This window comes from Xenopus laevis, chromosome 2S, assembly GCF_017654675.1.
Source record: "Xenopus laevis strain J_2021 chromosome 2S, Xenopus_laevis_v10.1, whole genome shotgun sequence".
In the NCBI taxonomy this organism is placed as follows: Eukaryota; Metazoa; Chordata; class Amphibia; order Anura; family Pipidae; genus Xenopus; species Xenopus laevis.
Genome location: NC_054374.1, coordinates 143716415 through 143728914, shown reverse-complemented (window position 1 = coordinate 143728914; position 12500 = coordinate 143716415).

Genomic DNA, 12500 nt, shown 5'->3' with positions numbered 1-12500 from the left:
AAAGTAAATAGGAAGACAACTGGAATTTAAAAGTAAGAATGGAAGAAAACATTGAGCCAAAGTGTTTTGTACCGCATCTATTGCAGAAATAAATAGCTCTTTTTGTTGCTTATTAGTTCAAGCAATACAATCTCCTTTAACATTGTTGCATGGCAGTGTCATACTTATTGAGTCCCCCCCCCCAATGATAAGAGAGTTGGCTTATCCTCAAAGATTTATTGAATTCACTGAGCAATCAGGTCCATTCACCAATGGTTACCATTTCCGCTTTTAAATAGAAATGCATTAAAATTGTGTTTTATTAGGCTGTAAGCTTTAGACTGCCTACCAGCAGTCTCCACAAGTGTCCTACAGGACCCCTTTTGGCAGCTATAGGACTTCAGAGAGTTTGCTAAGTGAGCTGAGAGATTACTAGGGTACTTTTCAGGAAAAAATCTCCAAGTGACACTTATTTGCTGCTTAGGGAACACTAAATTGTGGGCCTATATAGCGAGTTCTGTACATCAGCCAGATGAACAATGACTGCATTACAGATTGGAATGAGCCACCTTTCCACCACCCAGGTATCCTCTCAGATATGGTCACAGTGGGCTGCTCAAAAATGGTAATTTCTATAAAGTGCATTGTAAATGAAGAATATGTTATATCTCCTCCTCCAGCCTCTCCAAAATGGAATTCATTACTGTTCTTCATCTTTCCCATCCCTCATTACATTTCATTCAACCACACAGGCCTAGAAGTTATCTCTGTTTTGCACCCAATTCCATCGAAATCAATTAGCAATTTCATTATTCCATATCAGCCATTCTCCAAACAAGTCCTTTAACTTACTCTTAACTTCTAATAGAATTAGATTCAAACCACTAATAGTTAGACTGAACAATAAACCTTCCCTTCATCCCTGCTCTGCTCTCCACTCTCTTAATCTCAGCCTAGACTGATAGACTTCTCTCAACATTCTTCCTGTCTTTGGAATCACGTCATGACCTGATGTTACCTAAAAACCCAACTGTTTACAGAAACCAATTTAATGCAGCCTGGATTATTAGATGTCAATATACCATAAAGGATCATGACCAATTATTTTTACTAACCTTATGTGTCAATTTTTCCTCCCTCATTCTTTTAGATGGTAAGCTCTTGCAAGTAGAGTCCTCCACAACACTGTGTTATTCCATAACCCTTGAATATTTTTGTTGCCCCGTTTGTTATAATATTTGAAAGTCCTTGGAGTTTTGTAAATGAATGATAGGAATAATTTAGTTTTGAGCTGCAGTTCTTGAAGAGAAGAAATCCAGATTTGCATTTTGTGGTGATAACAACCTCCATTGGGGAACAGGTATGGTACTTGTTATCCAGAATGCTTGGATAAGGGATCTTTCTTAAATTTGTATCTTCATACCTTAAATCTATTAAAAAATTATGAAAACAGTAAATAAACCCAATAGGTTGGTTTGCTTCCAATAAGGATTAATTGGATTATTTGGATAAAATATAGTCTACGGGAGACAGTCTTTGCGTAGTTTGGCGCTTGGATAACAGGTTTCCTTATAATGGATCCCATACCTGTAGTAGTGAAATGCAAAGTACAAAGTAAAATCAAGTCATGGCAGGTGTTAAGAACAGGCTCCCTAGCTGTGCACTGCACCCATATATATGAGTTAAGCAAATGTGCCACTTGCATGGCTGCACTTTTTGCCATAAGCTTAGAGTAAAACACATTTGCAATAGCCAGTTGCTCAAAAGGCAATGAAACAAAAAGAAGCAATGGTATATGTACGCTACTGAAGCAATGGTATCTGCAAAAAGAAATTTATTTTTTAACTAGATACAAGAGCAGCTCATACAGACACAGTGAGTGGCATCGCTTACAGCAGCCCAGTGGTGCTCTTGTGCCAATTCCATCTCCATAATAAGCCCTCGATCACTTGGAACGAACTGGATTGCCATGGTAATATGTGACTTTCATACAATCTGTCTGTAAACTCTGTACTGCTACAGTGGATTTAAATGACTCTTCAAAGAATAAAGTAAAAAATTAGTTTTTTTTCATATATAATAATTAGTACAATAAATCAGAATGTTATATTAAGAGGGCTGTATCCTGATCTGTAAGGATTTTGAAAATAATATACATGTTATATCCTCTGGGATTTCTTGCTGAGAAAAATAAGGACACAGCCATATCTCAGAGATCCTGGGGCTCATTAGTAAGAGGATGCAACACGCAAAAAGAGCATGTGACTCTCTCCCTTAATATTTCGGACTATTTATTAAGCACACATATTATTTTGATTGCAGGCTGGCACAAACCTGACTTCAGTCCAATAATTAATGCAGCTAAAGAGTGATTTATTTAAGAAAAAAACATCTCAATATGTAGCCTTACGCATTTCGTGCCTTGTGAGCACTAAGAAATTGGCTTAGTCTTAGTCATGAGTCAATGACTAAGTGCCCACAAAGCATGAAACGCGTAAGGCTACACGTAGAGATGTTTTTGTCTTAAATTAATCACTTTTTAACTGCATTAATTATTGGAGTGAAGTCTGGTTTGTGCCTGCCTGCAATCAAAAGAATACGTGTGTCTATCACCTCCTAAAGCTGAGGGTCTGGGGCATGAACACCTGGTCACCCCATGAACATTGGTAAGTTAACCCTGTTTGCTACTGTGATCAACACTGGATGCCTCCCTTATAAAAGACTATTTATTGAACGCTGCTTCTGATTGGAGACCATTTAACTGGAACTTGCCTGTACAGCACTGAGCACTGTTGGAAGTCCTGCCGGCTGCCTTTCACCTTATATGGACTCATGCCAGGGTGGTTTGCACCTTATATGGCACATGCCAGTGGGTTGGCACCTTACATAGGTATGTACTTGATCAGTGTGAGTAGCACTTGCTATGGTATATATTAGATATACCCTAACTTCTGGCGAAGATCCTCATATACCACAATATATATATAATGATATACCTCTAAATCATTGTTTCTCATACTGTAAGGTCAGTGTCAATTGAAAGGCATTGTTGGAAATCAAGTGAACCTAATTCTTTGCTCCTCATGTATGGGAGGCTACTTAAAGTGTCATAACATTCCAATTATTCATTTTAACTGTAATGTGGGTAGGGGCTGATAAAAGCTGCTGAACGACCGAGTATGCGGCCCTCCCATGGGTGTACCAACTGATATTTGGCTGAAAATCCCATCACAGTACCTGAGTGGCCATGGTACAAGAGTGAGTTGCCAGTTGTGTGGGGTTGACCACAATATTATCATAGCATACTTCTACTTTACATTCTTATTTTGTGTTTTTATTTCAGTTTCCCATGGAGGGAGTCACCAGCCATAGCTAAGGAATGTACATGAGACATTGAATAAGTCAAGGAGACTGTGCATTCTATTATTCAGCAGTGCTCTTCTCCTACACACAGAGAGTGGTTTCTGTTTGTTCTGCACTGTTCCTTTCAGTAGAAAACAAGCTTCGTCATCCATTTGTGGAGGTCAGATTTTTGTTTGCAAGAATTTTTTTTTCTCTTGTAATTAGTTCGGATTGTACAAAGGCCTTTGCAGCTTTTATCAAGTGTTTTCAAAGAGATGTTCCCACTTGCCAACTTGTACTCTCAATGGCCTTATCTTGTCTTCCTTTTGGTTTAGAAAACAGATACACTCAGGGCACGGTCACTCTTCTTATACTTATCTTGCATCAAAATGTACAAAGAAAATACACTGGTATTTCATCACGGTTGTACATAATTACAAAACTCATTTGTTTCCTTCAGACAGAAGCAGATAAAGCATTTAGAAGTTTTTTTTTACATTAAGGAAGACAGTATCCCTAAATAAATGTAAGACTGCAGGTTCCAATCATTATTTCATTAAAAAAGTAATTTACCTATAAATCAAATTCACCAAAACTACTATCTGACAGACATATTTTGGAACTATAGCTAAATTGCTGATACGCCAATATTTTCACATTTTTTTCAAACCTTCTTATAGGGGTCCTAATCAAATGTTGGACCTGAAAAGGCTGAATCTGAACTCAAAAAGTCCAAAAAGCTCTGGGTTAAAATTGCTGATACAATGGAGAACCCCAGTAACCCCATAGTGTTACCCCAGTGGGCAACAAAATCAAACTTCTGCACATCAGAAGAAACTGGGCTTCTTAATCCCTGGCTGCTCCAAGGCCAGTATAGTCCATAAAAAAGGGGAGAAGGCATCTAGCATTGTCTGTGGACTATTGCCCTACATCAGCAGCAGTCAAAGGCACAGGCTTTTGTGGACAACCCCTTCCTCAGGTGAAAATGATCTTAATGTGCATAATAAATGATGTAGGGTGATGGAATTTAGACAAATCCATGTGCATTGTCCCCCCTTTTTCTGTGGACTAGTAGGTAAGCCACACAATGATGAAAGAGTTGTAGAAAAAGAAGCTCATGTATGATATGGAACAAGTCAGTCTGTAGCCAAGTGTGTATCATATATATGTTTGGACAGAACCGACTGAAAATTGTAGAGATCCCACCACTATACCCTCAGAACATCTGGATAGCAGGATCAATCAGGCTAGTCATTGATCTGAAAGACATTATCCAGCCTGATCAGGTGATGGTTTGGGTGGCCCACAAAGCTATGGCACATCCATCACCATCACCATTGCCTTATAAATTGTTTTCATATCAGCATTACTTCCAGCTTTTTCACTTTACGTGCAGACAGTGAATGCATTAAAAGTTTTATCCATGCACAATAACTTTAGATCTTTAAATTGTGTGATTTATTGAGATCATTTGTGCTGCAAAGAGCATTGTTAGAAATAAATTAGTTTCCAGTTCCTATGGCAAAGCTGTAAAGCTTCCCTGGCACTGACTTTCCTTTGTAACTGAATAGAATCATATTGAACAAAGCAAAAAAAAAAACATAGGAACACATAGTCTCCTCTGCTGCAGATACAGTAGATAAGGATCAGCCGATATTGAAACAGATAAGACCAATACACTGGTTTTGCTTGAACTGGATGCTCTACAATGGCATTTTGTTAAAAAAACAAGTGGATAAAAATCTGTAATTTTATGTAAATCTGGGGGAGTTCAGATTTCACTATAAGAACTTGTTTCACAAAACAAAGAGAAACAATGAATGAACTTCATTGCTCTTTAAGAGGGCTCACTTATGCCTAACTTTTGGCACCCCCAAGTTAAATAGATTTCCTTCTCCTTTAAAAGTATTTTTTAATTCATATTACGCAAATAGCGTACATTTATATAAACAGGACAGTGAAATACAGGCTTAGATGTGTAGCGACAAACATGATACTTGGATATGGCTAGCTATATGAAATATAGTACTGGGGCACTTGGGAAATCCTATGCAAACCCTAAAACGTTAGCAACTATGAATACTGTTCAGACTGATAACGTATCATACATGTGTATGTACGGCATTGTTATTTTAATTCTATCTTTAACATTTCTAACAATTCTAACATTTCAGACAATGGATGTATTTGCCAACTATATGGAAAATGTTTGGCTCCATACACAAGGGCTTGTTTACTAAATAATGAGGCTTCTTGTTTTTTGCACATTGCACCATGCCCCATGGTGAGCACACAGAGGTACAGGTGATCAATGTAGATCTGCCTCATTTAGTAGTTTGCTTCAGTGGGGGAGACATGTAGGCAGGATATTTTTTTAAATGACCCATTGGTTATGCACTCAAATGGGTTGCAACATATTGTTCTCTTATACATGCTTCAGTTATGGGCAGTTATCTAGACTAGACCATGGTGAGTGCCTGAAGGAGCAACATGCAAAGGGAGCCCTACACTTACCTGCCTGGTCAAGGCTCATGTTACTGTAACACCTATTTGGGCTGCATAGCACACAAATAGTTAAACTGTCCAGCTAGCAGTAGAAGCATGGGTTACACGCGACTTCACACAACAGGGTCAGGGCCTTCGCCATGTGGAAGTGTTCCCTCTATGGTGTAGTGCAACTACATCCCCCAGGTTACTGTGCATACAACAAAAGATGGGCGCCAGGAGGTTCTTGCAGTAAAACAGAAACGGTTTATTTAACTATGCACGAGGCAAGTGACCACAGGTTTAGTACTCACACAGGAGCTGAGGCAATAGCACATTTCTCACACAGAGCTGCAGCCATTAGGCATTTCTCACAGAGGAAAGGTCTCCATTAGGCATTTGCAGTATTCACACACATTCCCTCCTGGAAGTTGTCAGGAAAGCAGCTTCTACCCTACAGTCCCTCTTCACTGAGGTCCCTGACTGGAGGCAACACATAAAGCCTCTGGGAAGCTACTCCCTTACTGCAAATCCTTGTTGGAGCTTCAGCTGCTCTTTCTCTCTCACCTCTCTGCCTTTCTCTCCTAGAGAGACTATGACAAGTCTGCCCTAGTGTAACTATTCCTCATTCACGGGGTTACCTGGTCCCCGACTTCTTCTCCAAAGCACATGGGCCTTTCTGGGCCTAGCTGTACCCAGGCTCCCCTGAGCACACCCAGCTGGATCACCATCCACAGGCCAAAGAGGAAGTGGCCACTCCCTACACACACTATATAGCAGTGTAGCAGGGGAGTGTCATTCTCTCCTGGCAGATCACTAAGAAAAAAGGTGGGGGCCTTAAAGCTGCAGGGCAGATTACCCAGTAGGGGTCCCTACATTACGTTAAACTGGTCCACTGTGGGGGGACTAAAGCATTGAAAAGGGGCCTAGCTGGAAGTTTATTTGGGTTGAAATGTGAGGGTGAATATTAACTGTTTCAATATCCCTGGAATTATAGGAGCGTGACTGTAATCAGGTTTAATTAAATCTATGCCCTTTTTGTACTGTATAGGGAATAGTGATGGGCGAATTTGGGGAGTTTCGCTTTGCCGAAAAATTCGAAACGGTGGTCGGACTGGTCCTGCCACACTAGGCCCACTGCTAGCCCAGGACTGGGGCATGTGTTTGTGGCAGCTGCAAGTTTTTCCAGCAAGCAAGGGGAAGCACAGATAGGAAGGGTTTGCAATGAGAGGGGGGCTTTCACTGCTGGGGTGGTGGCCAAGGGTGGGCCCTGGACCCCCCTAGTCTGATAGTGTCTATACCCAAAAGATATTAAGATCTCTGCTCTAGAAGAAGAATGATTATGATTTTGGTAGGTATACTGTTAGGAACCCTTTGGGGGAAATTAATTAAAAACTTAGAAATGTAATAAAAGTATAATGGAAAAAATAAGCACAAAGCAATAAAAATTATTCCTTTTTGCAAATATTTTTTCCATGGTGTGAATGTAACAGCTTTGTGAACCAGCAGAAGTATTGAGGTATCAAAGGAGACAAGCTGCAGATAGTTTGCCCCTTCGCACATGTATTAACTTTGCACCAAAATATATCCCACCCTTAAGCACGTGTTATTTGCGATTCAAATTTGATGTGTAACTGCCTAATGAATATCACATAGAAAAATGCAAATTTTTATTCCTGTTTATGCAAATGTTTTTATGACTTTTATTACATTTGCCCATTTGTGTCCATGCTTTATATGTACAGCATTGCACGACCTTTATCTCATTTTTGATTTTAAAGTAATCTGTGCAGTGAATGTTAATGGGCTCGGATGGGTTTGACTCGTGATAGGTTATCATAAAAATTGACCTTGATGTTTCCGAATAGCAATCACAGGAGCTCTTGTGCTAATGTTTTAGCTCTCCTAATAAGGCTCTGCCGGCAGAATGATACAGAACAAATACTTTAGCACGTAATAAGCTCTAATTCAAAAATTGTATGAAACTGCCATCTGCTGTCCTCCCTTCCAACCTCCCATCTTGTTTTATTCAATCCTATACTTTAGGATTCAGGCTCCATAAGCTTTCCCTTTGTGCAAGTTGTTTATTTGACTTGTCACTCTTTTTGGATTAATAATATGAGCTTTCTGCACCTGGTATTCCCAGATCTGTCCTCTGTTTTTCATTAGTATCTTTTTGGATGAGCCAAAAAAGCTGTCTTGGGCACTTGAATGCTATAGTTTGGAGCTCCTTAAAATGCATTTATAGAAAACTCTTTAGCCAACCTGGGAAGATGCATTTGATCACAGGATAAAAAAATATATAACCCAGTTAACTTCAGTGAAAAGTCCATGTCAGGATGAGCAGCAGATCCAGAGATATTGGGGATCATTTACAGAAACCCTGGATGTAAGTTTCCCTTTGTGTTTATTTAAAGATCACTTACATCCTGGATCCGACTGTGTTATGCGCCTTTTGCAAGATACAAAATCCAACATAAGCTTACGATAATGAAAAGATCTTTACAAAATCTTAAAGTTTATGGCCACCTTAAAGGAAAACTATACCCTCCAAACAATGTAGGTCTCTATAAAAAGATATTGCATAAAACAGCTCATATGTAAAATCCTGCTTCATGTAAATAAACCATTTTCATAATAATATACTTTTCTAGTTGTATGTGCCATTGGGTAATCATAAATAGAAAATTGCCATTTTAAAAAATAAGGGCCGCCCCCTGGGATCGTAGGATTCACTGTACTCACAAACATACCAACAAACCATACATGTTAGGTCACATGAGCCAATTAACAGACAGAGTTGTGTCTTTTGCTTCCACACTTCTTCCTGTTACAGTTAGAGTTGTAGTATTTCTGGTCAGGTGATCTCTGAGACAGCACAGAGACCATCACGAAATGGTGGCTCAAGGCAAGAGATGTAAAAGGGCAATATTTACTTAAATATTTATTCCAGTTTGGTAAGATTCTTTAATATGCCACTTAATATGATATGAATTATCTGTTGCTTAAGTGTTCATTTTGGGGGTATAGTTTTCATTTAAGGAATAGAAAAAAACATAGATTTCTTTATATTTAAACAACAGACAAAATGTATGTTTATTCCAAGCCCTATACATTGTATGATGAACAAGGGGGTATACTGCCTCTTTAATACTAGTGCGGTTAATAACCACACAGTTCAGTTCAAATATAATTCCCCAGAGCCCTTATACATACCTCCCAACTGTCCCTTTTTCGGAGGGACAGTCCCTCTTTTGACAGCTCAACCCGCAGTCCCTCATTTATACTGGAATGTCCCTCTTTTCTATGCACTGAACAGCCAGAAAAAGAAACAGTTTCACACTTAATTGGCTTTTTGAGAGCCCAGAACAGCTAACAGGTGCAAATAAGATACTTTGTAACAATTTTGAGACACAAAAACACAGTTTAGATAAGGAGAAATATTTTCAAACTTTCATAACCTGCCAAATTTTGTAAAACAAACATGGTAATTAGGGGGTGTGGTGTTTGTCCCTCTTTTTACTTCCAAAATGTTGGGAGGTATGCCTTATACCCCAGGTAGCACTACCTTTCCCAAAAGTACCTCTCCCTTTGGAACCTAGCAGCCGTTTCCACGTAGCAGGTAAATGCACAAGACCTGTCCACACTTGAATCCTTGCAAGTATTCTCCCTTGGGTGGCTCACTCACGGGGGTGCTCTCAGAAGCAGTCACACTGGAGATTACAAGCAGCTTTGCAGCAGGATCAAACTCACCAGTGGCACCTTTCACTTCTTGAGTCTCTAGCAGCTTGGCAAGGAACAGGATGAGCTCTCTCTGTACTTCCAGTGTTGCAGCAGCTTTTCTACACTGGACAGTCTCAAACAAACTTGTTCTGGCTGGATGTTTCAGCATACAAACCCTGTTGTATCAAACTCTGTCAAAGACCCTGTACAAATGGCTCCAAAGTCAGGCACTCTCCCAAGGATGCACTGGGTTGCCCAGCCAATCGGATGGCTCTTCAGCCTGTAACTGGGCTGTATGATGTCACAGACAGAAAAACAGGAGAAGGATTTCTCTGATCCCCTGCAATAGCCTCACAAAAACCAAACTTCCCCATGAAAGGAAAGTTTATTAGTTAGTTATTGGTTATCGCTCCTAATGTAACTTCCGGTCGTTACAGTAAACTGTTAATAACAACTCTATCAATAAACTGGGATGTAAACCCGCCATAAGTTAAATATGCATAAAAATGCTTGAGAGAGCTCTTCAACGGCCAGTGGCACAAAGGTTAATCGGCTCCATGTTGGATCAGTGATAGCACACGATACTGACAGCCACGGATGAGAATTCTGTTTTGTTTGGAAATGCCTTCTGCATTAAACCGCAGCAATCACTGCAAGAAATGTCATTTTTATACTTTGGCTTTTAAGTAGTGTGAGTCAAATCTGATGTAATATAGTGTTGCTGTTATTGATTTATGGGGATGAGTTCTTGTATTTTTGTCTGTAAAGCACTTTGTGGGACATTCACTAAGAATCGTAGTTGCGCTGCACTTCGCCAGGCGTATTTTCGCCAGCGCACTAAAATCCGAAGTTGCGCTCAGGGGTAGTGTAAGGTTACGAAGTTGCGCTAGCGTTGATTTGCTAAGCAAAGCGAAGTTACGCTAGCAATGGTTAATTTGCATACGGCGCCAAATTCAAATTTCAATGGAAGTATTCGTAGCAGCACTACACAAGCCTGGGAAACATTCAAAACATCAAATCAAATTTTTATTTTGCCCTACACATGTGCCCACTGTATAGATAAGTTGCCATGAGTTAGGAAATGTAGGGGGGAAGGAGGGGAACCCCCAAAAAAATTTAGATCTTTTTCAGCCTATCACCCATAATAAAGAAAATATGCCAGCGTTTTGTGGGACTTCGAAAAATTATTAACTTTTTTTGAAGCAATCCCTATCTACTCTATTGCGCTTTGCCTGGTCTGAGGTGGCGAAGAAAGTCTAGCGTAAAAGGTAGCGTTCAGAACAATGCGCGCGTTAGTGAATTAGCGTAGTTACCCAAATTCGCCAGGCGTAAGGGCGCGAGCTAACACTAGAGAAGTTACGCCAGCGTCCGTTAGTGAATTTGCGAAGTAACGAAAATGCCCAACGGTAGCGAATTCACGCTAGCGTTAGGCGCTTAGTGAATTTGCCCCTTTGTAGCTAAAAAGTGCTTTATAACTAAACTTTTACTTACCGTAAGAGAAAAAAAAGACCCTGCCCCAGGAGACTCAGACCACATTCAGACCACCCAACCGTTCTTGTCTGAGAATAATGATACTAATAAAAGGTTATGGGCAAAGGTAAGGGGTAAAATGGAAACACCTGTCATTAGAGTCCTGCAGCGGATCGGGTACCCACGCGTTATCCGCAAAAAAATCGGGTACCTTGCAGGATGAGGTTAGGATTTTTGGATGTGGGTATAGATGCAGGTTTGTTGGTCACAGGTTGCAGGTTGGGTTCTGTATTTCTTTTCTTAAGTAATATGATGTCACTTCTGGTTTGCATCAACAGCACTTCCTGCTTAATGGTGGTCGGCTGGTTGTGGATCGGGTTGTGCATAAGGCCGTAGTAGCGGGGTAAATACACGGGCTGAGTCTCAAAAATTGGTTCTGCGAAGGACTCTACCTGTCACCACTAATGATGAGCAACATTTTCACTGCAAAAATTACACCCATAGACGCTAATGGGTGGGTCTGGAAGCAGATCCAAGTGGGGTATTGTGGGTATCACAGTTTGTGGTTCGGGTCTCAAAAATCGGTTCCGCGCAGGACTTTACCCTCACATCTACTGATGAGCAAAATTTTCACCGCAAGAAAAACACCCATAGACTTTAATTTTCGCAGTTTTTTCAAATTTTCAGCAAAGTGAAATGGCTCAAATTCACCCATCACTAGTCACCGCCTGTGCACCTGCCATTGATTTGAATGGAAGCCACGTGTCCCCCACACATACAGGCAAATTTCAACCAAAAATACCCTCTGGTATGCCATTAGCCTTATAAAGACAGGTTTTCTTGCTGATCAGCATGTGTCCCTGCAATCATATGCAATATCCCATAATCCACCTGATCCCACACACACAAAAAGGGCAATGCACTATAAACGTCTCATATTATTTTGAATGTAACCTTTGTTGCATTAATTAAGTCATATGGAGGGGAAAAAAGAAAGTAATCCTAGAAACAAACCGCAACAGCAAAAGAGATCACAGAATCCAATTTGGAAAGTCAGTAACAGTTAATTATAAGCAAAGCTCTAGAGAAATCAAAGGGGCGATTGCTGTAACCCCCTCATAGTTGGAGCAGCCAAGCATGAACAAGAGAATTTGCCCAATAACAAAAACACATTTAGCATCCACTTAGTTGATTTGCTCTCTTACAATGATAATGCATCTCCCTGTTGCTCCTCTGGCTTGGGGAAAGGCCCTCTGATCCTGTCTGCTCTGCATTATCTTCTCCATTCCTAGAGGTGCAACCTCACATAGAAACTAACACACAGCAAGTTAAGGAGCCCTTGTATGGGACAATATTTTGGGTTTCTGATCAGCTGATGAACAGATAAGTACATCTGCCTTTTCAGCCAATATTCACCAACTGAAGCTACAGATTAAAGGGCAAGTCAACCCAAAAATTAAAAAATACCTAATTAAAGAAAACCTAATTCTAAGCAATTTTCC